Source organism: Canis lupus, chromosome 34 (genome assembly GCF_003254725.2).
Source record: "Canis lupus dingo isolate Sandy chromosome 34, ASM325472v2, whole genome shotgun sequence".
Lineage (NCBI taxonomy): Eukaryota > Metazoa > Chordata > Mammalia > Carnivora > Canidae > Canis > Canis lupus.
In genome coordinates, this window is record NC_064276.1 from 28,928,189 (window position 1) to 28,942,279 (window position 14,091).

The window sequence follows — 14,091 nt, forward strand, 5'->3', positions numbered from 1 at the left end:
AAGATTAAGCCTGGCCCTTTACCCTAGTAATCCTCTATTTTCTAGAGACTATAGAGATTTCATAATTTGTCAGTTTTTCAGAGCTTTATTTTTCTCCAAGGGAAGGAGTTGGCAGGGGAAAGTAGACAGGGATCAACCCTGCATAGCCCCTTGAGATGAGGCCAACCCTTGGAATAATATATCAGTTAACCACAGGCAGAGTTCCACAGGGGTCTACCCTTGCTGCAAGTTCTAATTCTGGACAATGGCAGGTACATGGCTTTAGCCTAGCTCAATTTCTCATGAAATAAATAAATAAAATGATAAATAAATATATAGCTAGCTTGTATTTCTGTGTAGTAATATGTTCATGGTGCTTCCTTATCGATTGTAAACCTTATGTGTGTAGAAAAGAATCATTTATCAAGCATAAATTCACTGAATTAGCATGGTCATATGTGTGTGTATATACATATTATATATTGTTGTTGTTGTTAAATAAATTTTTTTAGGTAGGCTCCATGCCCAATATGGGTCTTGAACTTACAAAGCCTGAGATCAAAAGTGGCAATATTCTACCAACTGAACCAGCCAGGCACCCCTGGAAATATATTTAATAGTAAGGAACCAATACATATATAATATTATACATACTGAAATTTAAGTAGTAAATTTTGAGGTATTTCTAAATGCTATCTATCATCACATTCATGTGTATTCTCAGATACATTTTATGGAGCAAGGGGTTCATTATTTATTTATTTAGGTTGTACAAGAAGCAATTATGTAAATGGATCACAGATCTGATAATAATTACTGTCAACACATATTTGAAAACTGTCACTTTAAAAACATATCAAATTATGAGCTAATTCAAAGGATTACAAAATAGTATTACTATAAAAATACATTTTGGCAGTACTGTGTATAATCCAAAATTGAGAATTTTGCCATAGAATTTTATTCAGTTAAAGTATATACAATGGCAATACGAAATTAAGTTCATCACAGAATACTTTTCATTGACAGATTCTGTTTACATTAGGAATTCCTTTAGCTCTTAACTCAAGAAAGCAAACCAACATTGGTTATGCATTTATGGTTCTTGAGGTCAGATTTAGAATCCAATACTCAAAAAAAAAAATAGAATCCAATACTCAATGAAATAATAGAGAATTTAGCTCAGTGTTGATCATGATGATGATGATGACTTTGGTTCTACTCACCTTAGTATGATTTTTCATTTTTCTGTTATTACCCACATGTGCATAAGGTGACTCATTCATCTCACGTTAAAGTCAAGGTCATGGATGGCAGAAATAGGCAGAAAAAGCATTCTAGTTTTCTATTGTCTTGTTTGTCCCATTTATTAAAGACTGAAAGTTAAATTTTGTTTTAGAAGCCCCCTGATTCTTGTTTACCGGAATTCAGTCAAATGTCTATACTTGGCTGCAAGGGAGGCTGAGTTGACAAATAGCAGGCATTTTTAGCTTCTATAATAGGAGGCTGGTAGGGGAAAAGTGGATTGGGATTATTTTCTCTTTATAAGCAAAAATTTATGCCCTAATTCTCACATCTGGTTATATGAGTCCGCCCTTGAGGTAAATATAAAATGATTATAAGCATATTGAAGAAGAAAATATAACTTCATTTTCCTGTATGCTATCTGGAATAGTGCTGTATTTCATCAAAGGCAGATGTAATGGAACTTAAATAGCCTAGGGCTATTATCTTTCAAATCTTTGTGTCATTTTTCCAATTTGATATCTCATAATTACCATAAGCGTAGAATTCTCAAAAAATGGGAATCAGAATATTCTGGGCCTTCCTCACCTCCTTTTCCCCCCTCATTCACACAGCTCTGATTATCATCCACCAGAACTCCTTTGGTAAATGGCATAAAAATCCATCCAGTTTCTTATATCAGAAATACATTCATAAAATCTTCCCTTTCTTTACTTTGCATACATTCAGTCAAATATCAAATTTTATTGATTTATCTTTAAAAATAATCTTACAAATGAGAAACTCCAAGTCTGAGCAGGGTGCCCATTGGGATGTGTAGGCCTCAGGACTAAACCCCCAGAGCAAGGGCTAGAGCGAAGGATTAGGTGGTATCATTAAAGGGTGAGGCAGGATGTTATTTTCAAAAACCACTCATATGCTACACACAAAAGACATCACTACTTTATAAATAACCTCTGTGACAGTAAAGGTTATTTACCACCAAAAGAGAACTAAACCAGTGTCATCAGCAACAAGAACTTTGTTGCATTAAAGTGATGTGTATAAGCCACAGTGAAGGTGGGCAGTAAGAAGGCATCTTTAAGTCCCTACTCATATCAGTGTTATTAGTAAATATCTTTGGACACTAATAACTGCTTCTCCAGGCATGGTGTAAACAACTCTGGTAAATGTTTCTTATGTTAAGGTTGAAATGTCTGCAATTCGTTTTGATGAGAAAAAAACTATTTTTCCATAAGGCAATCCTTATAGAAGAAATAAGTTTCAGAAATTGCATGATGTCAGGAGAACACAGAATATTTTAGATGGCTGATTTTTGGTCAGTTTATTGAGAAGGACATTATGGAACCTCATGTAAAATTGGATTTTTCAGAAAACTTTAGTGGAGGGATGCCTGGGTGGCTCAGTGGGTGAGCCTCTGCCTTTGGCTCAGGGCATGATCCTGGAGTCCCGGGACAAGGCCCACATTGAGCTTCGTGCATGGAGCCTGGTTCTCCCTCTGCCTGTGTCTCTGCCTCTCTCTGTCTCTCATGAATAAACAAAGAAAATCTTAAAGAAAAGAAAAGAAAAAAAAAAACTTTAGTGGATATTCATTTCTTTGTACCACAAGTAGCAGAATCAGAAATACCAGGATAAAATAATCAGTTAAAGAGAATTTCAGGAGAGAATTAAAAAACAAAGCTAGCAATATTGTATGGATATCAGTACTGTATAAGGCATTGAAAATTTGGTGATAATTTTGAACTGATTATGAAAAAAATAGTTGAGATTTTGTGGGGAATACATTAATAGTATTTTAAATGTTATAATAGAATTATGACTTTACCTCACAGGTATTATTTAGATGGGGCGCTGAAGATAAAAATCAAAGCCAAAGAAAGCAAATTGCAAAAATGATATTTTATAAACCCATACCCAGTGAGGTGCTGGTAATTGTTTCTTTTTTTTTTTTTTTTTTTTTGGTAATTGTTTCAAAACAAGCACTTAAAAACATAAATAGAACATTTCTAAAAGCCCTTTGTGCTAAGTCTAGTACTTCACTGTATATAATTCATTTGTAGATGGGACATACTTAAAAAAAACTATAAATAAATAAAACACATCATTTATCAGAGTTCAATAAAGCAAGCAAAGAATTCCAGTAGAAGAGAAATAAGTGGATACAAATTTGGCAAGTGCTAGAGAAATGTAAGAAATGATACTACTCCTGGGATCCCTGGGTGGCGCAGCGGTTTGGCGCCTGCCTTTGGCCCAGGGCGCGATCCTGGAGACCCGGGATCGAATCCCACATCAGGCTCCCGGTGCATGGAGCCTGCTTCTCCCTCTGCCTATGTCTCTGCCCCTCTCTCTCTCTCTCTCTCTCTCTGTGACTATCATAAATAAATAAAAATTAAAAAAAAAAAAAAAGATTAAAAAAAAAAAAAAAAAAAAAAAAAAGAAATGATACTACTCCTAACTCAGCAAGCTTGAGATTACTGATGAACCCAGAGCTGTCTTTATGTCTCAAGCCTGGGAAGAATGGATGATGAAGTCTGAGAAAATGTGGTTATCCAAGGTTAATCTGCAACCAGTGTCTTCCAAATCTCACCTAAGTACCTCCTAATGGTAGACTGTGAAACAGTTTACTCCCAGAGTTGTACTGGGAAAGAACTGTAGGAAATATATTTCACAGTCTTTCCATTATCTGAATATAGTTGGGAGTAGGTTAGATGTGCTAATACCAGCATGGCAGTGGGCCATAATTGGTAGAAAATCACATCATATTAAATGTACCAAGAAAGTGTATGTTCCTAAAGATTTGTTACAATATATTATTTTATATTTAATGGAACTAATTATTTCTTCTAAATTGCCCTATAAGATAACATATATGTTTGAAGTTATGACATGATAAAGAATAGCAAATCAGTTGAGTCAGAAAGCATGAAAAAGTATAGCTTAATATTATAATTGTAAATTTTTAATACTATAAATAGACTTGAAGTTTCATGTGTCAGAAAATATTATATATTAAATTAGATTCTAGAAGCATAAACTTATCCTTTTTTCAGCTTTATTGAGGTATAATGACAAATAAAATTTTAATATATGTAATGTATACAATGTGATTTAATATATATTCACATTGTGAACATTGTGAAAGGATTCTCACTATTAAGTTAATTAACATGTTGATAGGTTACCACCTCACATATTTACCCTTTTTTGGGGTATGGGTGAGAATACTTCTCAGCAAATTTTTCCTATATAATACACTATTATCAACTAGAGTCAGGTTATTTATTAGAGCCACAGACCCTATTTACCTTATAACTGAAAGTTTGTACACTTTTACCAGCCTTTCACTATTCCCCACACCTAGCCCATGGCAACCACCGTTATATTTTCTGTTTCTATGAGTTTGACTTTATTTATTTTTGGTTCTATGTGAAAGTGATACCAGATAGTATTTGTCTTTCAGTGCCTATTTTATTTAGCCTAATGCTCTTTAGGTTCACAAATCTTGTCACAAATGGCAAGATTTTTTTGTTAAAAAGTCTGAAATGATATTCCATTATATATAGTACTACCTTTTCTTGATCTTTTTCATCTGTTGACGAACACAACTTGTTTCCATACCTTGGATATTGTGAAAAATGCTTCAGTGAACATGAGAGAATAGGTATCTTTTAAGGTAGTGATTTTGTTTCCTCTATTTTATGTATTTGTTTATTGTGTATCATTTTTATTTTTATTTTATTTTTTTAGAGAGAGCACATGTGTACAGGGGTGGGAGGATCAGAGAGAAGGGGAGAGAAAGAATCTTAAGCAGGCTTTATGGGTGTGGAGCCTGACACAGGGCTTGATTTCATTACTCTTAGATTATGACCTGAGCCAAAATCAGGAATGGAATGATTAACCGGATGAGCCATCCAGGTGCCCCAATTTTGTTTCCTTTGGAAATAAATTTCTTTAGAAGTGGAATTGCTGGATCATATGAAAGCTCTGTTTTTAATTTTTTGAGGAATATCCATATTGTTTTTCAGAGTGGCTGCATCGATTTACATTTCCACCAACAGTACACAAGATTTCACTTTACTCCACATCCTCAATAACACAAGTATTTATTGTCATTTTGATTAATACTCTACTAGGTGTGAGGTATCTCACTGTGGTTTTCATTTGTATTTCCCTGATGACTAGTGATTTTGAAGTTTTTCATATATTTGCTGGCCACTTGTATATCTTCTTTGAAAAATGTCTTTTCAGCCTTTTTGCCTTTTTTAATTTTTAAAAAATTTTGTTTATTTATTTTTAAAGATTTTATTTATTTATTCATGAGAGAGACAGAGGCAGAGATATAGACAGAGGGAGAAGCAGGCTACTCGCAGGAAGCCGGATGCAGGACTTGATCCTGGGACTCGGAAACATGCCCTGAACCAAAGGCAGACCTTCAACCTCTTAGCCACCCAGGCGTCCCTCTGCCTTTTTTTAAATTGCAGTATTTGTATGTGTCTGCTGTTGAGTTGTATGAGTGTCTTGTGGGGTGTTTTTTTTTTTTTTTTTTTGGATATTAACCCCTTGTAAAGTATTTGTATGTGGTTTTCAAATATTTTTTATCCCACTGTGTAGGTTGCCTTTTCATTGTGTTGATGGTTTCTTTGCTGTACAGACTTTTTAGGTTTATGTAATCTCCCCGCCCCCGCCCCCCCCCCATGTTTATTTTTGCTTTTGTTCCTTTGATTTTGGTGTCAGATCCAAAAAAAAAAAAAAAAAAATCATTGCCAAGACCAAAGTCAAGGAGTTTATTCTCTGTGTACTCTCCTAGAGTTTTATGGTTTAAGGTCTTATCTTCATCTTTAATTCATTTTCAGTTGAAATTTTAGTGTGTGTGTGCAGGTAGTACTCCAGTTTCATTTCACTCTTTTGCATATGTATATCTAGCTTTCCCAACAGTATTTATGGGAGAAACATCCTTTTCTTATTGTATGTTAGTGCTCCTTTGTTGTAAATTAATTGGTCATATATGCATTTGTTTATTTCTAGGCTTATTCTGTTCCACTGATTTATGTGTCTGTTTTTATGCCAACACCACATTATTTTGATTACTATAGCTTTCTTTTTTTTTTCTTTAATTTCATAAGACGCATATTTCACCAGTCAGCCATACGCAGCTTGGCACTGAAACACACATGCTGACCCTTGTCTACCCAGGGAAAATCTACAAGCCATGTATCTGGGCTCAGGGGGTGGTGGGTAGGCCTCAGAATTCTCCCACAGGTGTGTTTCTCTCCACCCCTTTCCTCCTGTGTGGACCTCACAGGCACTAATGCCTCTCCAAATCTAGCATGCCCCACAGGCTTTAGGCCCACACTCTGGGAAGGCCCCAAAGGTGACTCTTCTGGGACTTCTATTCCAGGCTGTAAAGACACCCTCCCCCCAGGAAAAGCTCCTTGGTGATCCCCTCTGTGCACCTTACCATGTATCCTGGCCAGGGACAGTGGGGAGTGGGCTGTCACCTTGGGTTCCCAGCCCAGGCCTCCCATGCGCTGCTCCCAGGCACTGGCACCTTGTGCCTTTCCTCATAGTCGGCACCCACCTGCGAGGCATCCTTGATTATCATAGCTTTGTAATATAGTTTGAAAATAAGAAATGTGATGCCTCCAGCATTTTCCTTCTTTATCAAGATCACTTTGGCTATTTGGGTCTTGTGTGGTTCTATACAAATTTATTTATTTTTTTATTTCTCTGAAAAATGTTATTGGAATTTTGATTTGGATTGCATTGAATCTGTAGATCACTTTCAATAGTATTGACATTTTAACATATTCTTCTAATCTGTAAGCATGGTATTTATTTCCATTTATTTGTGTCGTCTACGATTTCTTTCATCCACGTCATAATTTTCAGTTTACAGATCTGTCATCTCTTTAGTTAAATGAATTTCTAAGTATTTGATTTGATGCAATTGTAAATGGGAGAATTTTCTTAATTCCTCTGATAGTTCATATTAATATATAGAAATACAAAAGATTTTTTTAAATTGGTTTTCTGAAAAGATATTGAAATTGATTTTTAGTTCTAACAGTTTTATGGTGGAGTCTTTAAGGGTATCCATATAAAATCAAATAATTTGCAAATAGGGGCAAATTGCTTCCTTCCTTTCTAATTTGGGTGTATTTTATTTCTTTATCTTGTCTAATTGCTCTGGGTAGGATTACCAGTAGTATGTTGAATAAAAGTGACAAGAGTGGGTATCCTTCTTTTATTCCTGATCTTAGAGGAAAAGCTTTTAGCATGTTACTACTGAGTATAATGTTAGCTATGAGCTTGTCCTACTGGCATTTTTGATGTTGACTCACATTTCCACTACACTTAGTTTGTTGAGAGTTTTTATTATGAAAGATGTTGAATTTTGTCACATGCTTTTTATGTATTTATTGAGATTATCATGATTTTTATCCTTTTGTTCTTGTGATGTATCACATTTATTGGTTTGTGGATGATAACCTATCTTTTTACATCCCAGGGATAAATCCCACTTGATCATGGTATATCATCTTCATGTACTATTGAGTTGATTTGTTATATCTTGTTGAGGAATTTTTTATCTGTGTTCATCAGAGATACTGGCTTGTAACTCTTTTTGTGGTGTCTTTGTCTGGCATTGGTATCAGTAATGCTACCCTTGTAAAATGAGTTTGTATTCTTCCTTCTTCTTCTATTTTTTGGAAAAGTTGGAGGATGGATATTCTTTAAATATTTGGTAGGAAAAAAATAAGTAAAATAAATATCTGGTGGACTTCATCAGTGAAACCATTTGGTTGTGAATTTTTGTTTTTATTGGGAGGTTTTTGATTACTGAGTCAATTTCCTTACTAGTACTTGGTCTATTCAGATTTTGTTTCTTCATGATTCAGTTTTGGTAAGGTGCATGTTTCTAAAGAGTATTCATTTCTCCTAGGTTATCTAACTTGTTGGCCTATAATTGTTCATAGTAGTTTCTTATAACCATTAGTATTTCTGTGTTATTAGTTGTCATCTCTCCTCTTTCATTTCTGATTTTATGTGAGGCCTCTCACGTGATTGCATGCCCTTTTCATAGTTAGTCTGGCTAAAGATTTTTCAATTTTATTTTTTTGAAAAACCAGCTCTTAGTTTCATTGATTTTTATCCCTGTTGTCTTTTATTCTCTCATTTATTTCTGCTCTGATACTCTTTTCCTTCCTTCTACATACTTTTTTAATTTTTCTTTTTATACTTCATTGAGGTGTATAGGTAGGTTATTTATTAGAGATCTTTTTCTTTTTCTTAATGTATGTACTTTGTGCTATAAACTTGTTTCTTGGAACTTTTTTTGCCTCACCCCCTAAGTTTTGACATATGCTTTCACTTGCTTTTGTCTTAAGATATTTTCTGATTTTTCTGTTTTGATTTCTTTGATTCACTTACTGTTCAGGAGCATGTTCAACCTCTACATATTTGTGAATTTTCCATTTTCTTCTTGTAACTGATTTCTAGGTTCGTACTCTTATGATTGAAAAGATACTTGATACTCTTTCAATCTTCTTGAATAAAACTTTTTTGGCCTAACATGTGATCTAACCTAGAGAATGTTACATGTGCACTGGAGAAGAATGTATATTGTGATGCTTTTGGATGTAATATTTTGTATATGTCTGTTAGGTCCACCTGGTCTAACTTGTATTTAAGTTCAACATTTTCATATTGCTTTTCTGTCTTGATAAAGTATCCATTGTTGTAAGTGAGGTTTTTGGGGTCCCTTACTGTTACTGTACTACAGTCTGTTTCTCTCTACTATTATGGTATTACTATTATGTATTGTATTGCTATGTTTGCTTTAGATATTTAGGTGTTTCAGTGTTTACATAAATATTTACAATTGCTCTTTACTCTGGATGAATTAACTTTTTTTATCATTACTTAATGCTTTTATCTCTTGATACAGCTTTTGGATTAGAGTCAGTTTTGTTTGATATAAGTATAGCCACACATACTTTCTTTTGTTTTCTGTTTGGAGGAAGCTGCTTCTTTGATGTAGTCCTCTGGAGCATGTGAATGCAAACCCCATTGGTTTCCAGAGCTAGTTGATTCTGAGGTCCATTGCTCAGTTGGATGTTTTAAAAGTTAAGATACTAGATATATGTTCCAAACTTTGCATTTCCTCAGAAGTGGGAGCTGGGGGGGTTTCCTCCTGACTATAGGATACTGTGCCACAGGGATCGGGTTTGTGGTGAGATTTTGTCTCCACCTTCTTATCCTTTTCAACGTGGATGTTTTTTCAGTATCATGATGTATAGGTAGTTTCTGAATTTCCTTCATGGAGGATTGCTCTATGTGTAGCTGTACATTCGGTGTGTTCATGGGTTGAGGAAAATTAAGCCTGCTATATCACCACCTTGGTCTGGAGTCAGGGAGAAACCTTCCTTTCTGAACTTACATTTCTGTAAATTATAGTATAAATTGAAAGGGGCTGGTCAAAAGTTTATTTAGTTGAAAGCTTGAATTTTCTTGAGATTTTCAAGTTTTATATTTAGGAGTATAACAGCATTGTAATATAAGAGTAAAATTACTACAATTTGCAGGATACACAGACTTTATCTGCTGTCATAGATTTCAAAAGGGATATGAAAGAAGGTTGACAGTACCTTTGAAAAGCATTTATTAGTGCGCATGGAGGATTGTATAGCTCTTAAGTAAGCTGAACTGAATTCAGAACAATGAAAGGGGTTACATGTTTGTTCTCTTTAATAGTACCAGAAGAGTAGTGTGCTGTAAAATAAAGCCTTACTTTGGGTAAGTCAATATTTGAGCAGAAGTTCTATACATCTGTTAAAGTAATGTTTATACAATTCTTTCTTCAGGGGAAGTACATCACTTCTGGGCTCCTTTTAAAGTACAAAGTAATCTATAAACATATCATCTATTACATTTATATATTATATATGTATAAAATTATATATGTGCATATATATAAAATAGTGACTTGGAAAACTTGCAAGATATGGGTTCTCTTTTTAAGTATGTAAAAATAGAATGGAAAGTATTAGTGTACAATATTTTGCTCATGATAATTATTTTTATAGACCATCTCAAATCCATAAAATGAAAATATGTGTGTGTATTGCTTGAATTAATAATTATCTTTTTTTCCTAATGTCAATACTGATGGATACTGTTCTTCTCCTAAAATCCATAGTTTTGGATAACTTAGGTTTCTCAGAAAAATGAAGGTGTAAAGATCTATGGAGAATACCTGATGAGGTAGATAAAATCTGGCTCAGTTGAGGAGGAAAAAAATATATATGTATGTATGTGTGTATGTATGTGTGCATGTGTGTGTATATATATAATTATAATATGACATAAATTATATAATTTTATATTTTATATTATAATATATAATATTATAAATATATATATATAATTTTGTTAGCTTGTAAACCACCAAACATTCCCTAATGAAAAAGTACTTTAATTCTCAGTCAACCTTCACATTTCAACTACAATTATTTTCTTTTTTCCTCTCTTTCTCTTTCTCTTGCTTTCTTTCTGTTTCTACTTACCTCCCTTTCTTCCCTCCCTCCCTCCCTTTCTCTCCTCCTCCCTTCTTCTTTCCCTCCCTTCCTTCCTTGGCTCCATGCCTAGTGCAGAGCCCAACATAGGGCTTGATCTCAAGACCCTGGGATCAAGACCTGAGCTGAGATTGAGAACCAGATGCTTAACTGAGTCACCCAGGCACCCCCAATTACATTACTTTTGATACCACTTTTGGCATTTTCTTTGAAAAGAAAAAGGAGGGCTTACTGTTGGTTGTGTGATAAAATGAAGGAACTGACTCTCTTCACACTTGGCAGCTGGTGGAATACACTTTTAATTCTAGCCTGAGCCAGTTTTCAGTTTATTTTCTCTTAGCTACATAGGAACTCTTTATTGCCTGTTCTATGATCGTGACGTTAGGGCCTATTAACATTTCTCCTTTGCCAATTGGTACACGTTATTCTTTATCAGAAATGAGCTGAGGTGACTCGAAGAGGAAGGGATATCTTTTCCTGGTTCTCATGTACCTTTTTTGTTGTTGTTTAGATTTTTATTTATTTGAGAGAGAGAGAACGAGTAGAAGGGAGAGAGAGAGAATCTGAAGCAGACTCCACCCTGATTTCAGAGCCTGATGTGGGGCTCCATCTCGATGTGACAAGATCAGATCTGAGCCAAAACCAGGAGTCAGACGCTTAATCAACTGAGCCACCCAGGTGTGTACAGTTTCTTTAGCACTCAGCTCCTGCCAATGGAGCAGATTCTCCAGCATTGGGGTCTGGCAGCCAGCACTACCCAGCAGCTTCACAGAGGAGTGCCTCCAGCAAGGCTCCTCTCATTAATGATAACTACTGCTTCCATCTAGGGTAGTTTTCCAAGGTGTTCTCAAGTATAGAAATTCCCTCTGGATCACTTCCCCTGAGACCTCAGAGGATGAGTCCCAGCTGTTTCAGCAGCATGACACCTCAATGAATTTTCTTCCACCCAGTGAGCCATGCCAACACACACTCCAAAGAGAATGTAATTCATATTTATTATTTCTTCTTTATTACCTATTTTATATATTCAGTGCTTCAGCAAGATCTTCAGCTCATTAGGTTGTTGACCTGTTATAGTGACTCAAACCTTCATACCTGAAGGTTATGAGCCCTCAATTTCCCTGCCTTTTTATTGTTTTTACTCTTCTCCATTAACCTTCACTACTAGCCATGGAAGTATTAAGACAGACCCCAGAGAAAGGAGAAAAAAATGAGTGGGAAATATCAGAAAGGGAGACAGAATAAGAGAGACTCCTAACTCTGGGAAACGAACAAGGGTGGTGGAAAAGGAAGTGGGCAGGGAGTGGGTGGGGGTGACTGGGTGATGGGCGCTGAGGGGGGCACTTGATGGGATGAGCACTGGGTGTTATGCTATATGTTGGCAAATTGAACTCCAATAAAAAAAAAAAAGACCCCAGAGATTATTCTGGATATTGGACATAGTTATTCTTGTCTCCACTGTCTGTATCAACTCAATTTTCCCTCTGTAATTGGATCGATTACTTTATCCCTAGATCACCTCCTTTTTCTGCGTGTTGGTTAAGTGGCAAAAAAGAGCTAAAAATGACCAATATTTACTCTTATTTTCCAATTCAGTAGAACCATTCCCACACTGACAACTTAGACTTCCAAATCTGCAGAGGTCCAGTTTGATAGAACAGGAAGCAAAGTTTCTGTAGTGTGTTATTTGGTATAGTAAGAGGAGACACTCCTGCCTCCACCTCTTGATTCCCAGACCTATGTATTCTTGGTATGGGGGAGAGAACACCAAATGATGGTTTTGATCCAAGACACATTGCAACTTCAAGATAAGATCCCAGTCTTTTAGAGCGTTGTCTTCCAATTAGTGTGCATCTAAGTCTTTAAGAAGCAGTTCCACCTTTCAATTAACTATATGGAAATCCACAATGTTGTGGTCATATGTAGTCTTCGTCTCTCATTATAAGGGCCAGTATATTCATGGAGTCATGGAGTCATTGAGCAAGCACTTAGAGTGGCTAGAGAAAAAAATTACTGACATTCACAGCATAAGTCATTTTGTTCACTTGCTTATAAAGAACCCTTTTTACTGTGGATCCCATTTCTTGGGCAGTCACATGTAACACAAACATCTTCAAAGTGTGTGTATGTTCTGAAAGCTCCATTCCAGTACCTCTTCTCCAGATTTCCTTATTACTAATCTTCTAGTTATGTTCCTTTCAGCCAAACCAGACGACCATACCTGAAATCTGTAATTTGTATTTTTGGCCACCTATCATTTCATACGTAATAGACACCAAAATGTACTACTGAAAGTTGTGCTCACTGGAACAATTTTTCTTTTTTTTTTTTTGATTTTTATTTATTTATTCACAAAAGACAGAGAGAGAGAGAGGCAGAGACACAGACAGAGAGAGAAACAGGCTCCATTCATGGAGTCCAATGTGGACTCGATCCTGGGTCACGCCCTGGGCTGAAGGCCGGTGCCCAACTGCCAAGCCACCCATGCATCCCTGGAAAGATTTTTCTTCACGATTGTCTTTCAGTCACCTTTGAGAGTCTGTATTACTACATCTGTCAGATAATACTAGCATTTAATGCATACCCATTTGTAAACCATGCTCAAGACTTTTCTTTCCCTAGTCAATTGTTCATAAAGATACTCCAGTAGTACGTAAGCATGAAGTGAGAGAAAAGAGTTAATATTGAAGGAGTCTGAGCCACTTCTTCATGGAACTTACACATGCCTTTCAAACCTATCTATGCTCAATCTTTTCCAGTGGTTCTAGTGCTTGAGACAACATCAAATTCATGATGGGCCCCTCAGACTGTATGGTCCCCCGATGCCCTGTCTTCTTAGCAGAATGTTCAGAGGGAGAAGGTGTTAGATTTTGTTTGGGGGGGGAGGGGCGGTGCAGCCCCAGTGGCTCAGTGGTTTACCACCCCCTTCGGCCCAGGGTGTGATCCTGGAGGCCCCTGGGGTCGAGTCCTGCGTTGGGCTCCCTGCATGGAGCCTGCTTCTCCATCTGCCTGTGTCTCTGCCTCTCTCTCTGTCTGTGTCTCTCGTGAATAAATAAATAAAATCTTAAAAAAAAATAAAAGATTTTGTTTGGGGCTTCACGAACCTAAAATATTGGCCATATTTTATCAAAGTGATAGGAACATTGTTCTGGTGAATTTTTGCTGATAATAGTAGGTTATAACTAAATAATGGCTTTCGAGTGAATATTTTTGCTATATGATTCTAGCATATCAGAATGACTTTCACTTATTTTGAAAAGATAAAAATGTTACAACATACTTTTGAGGAATT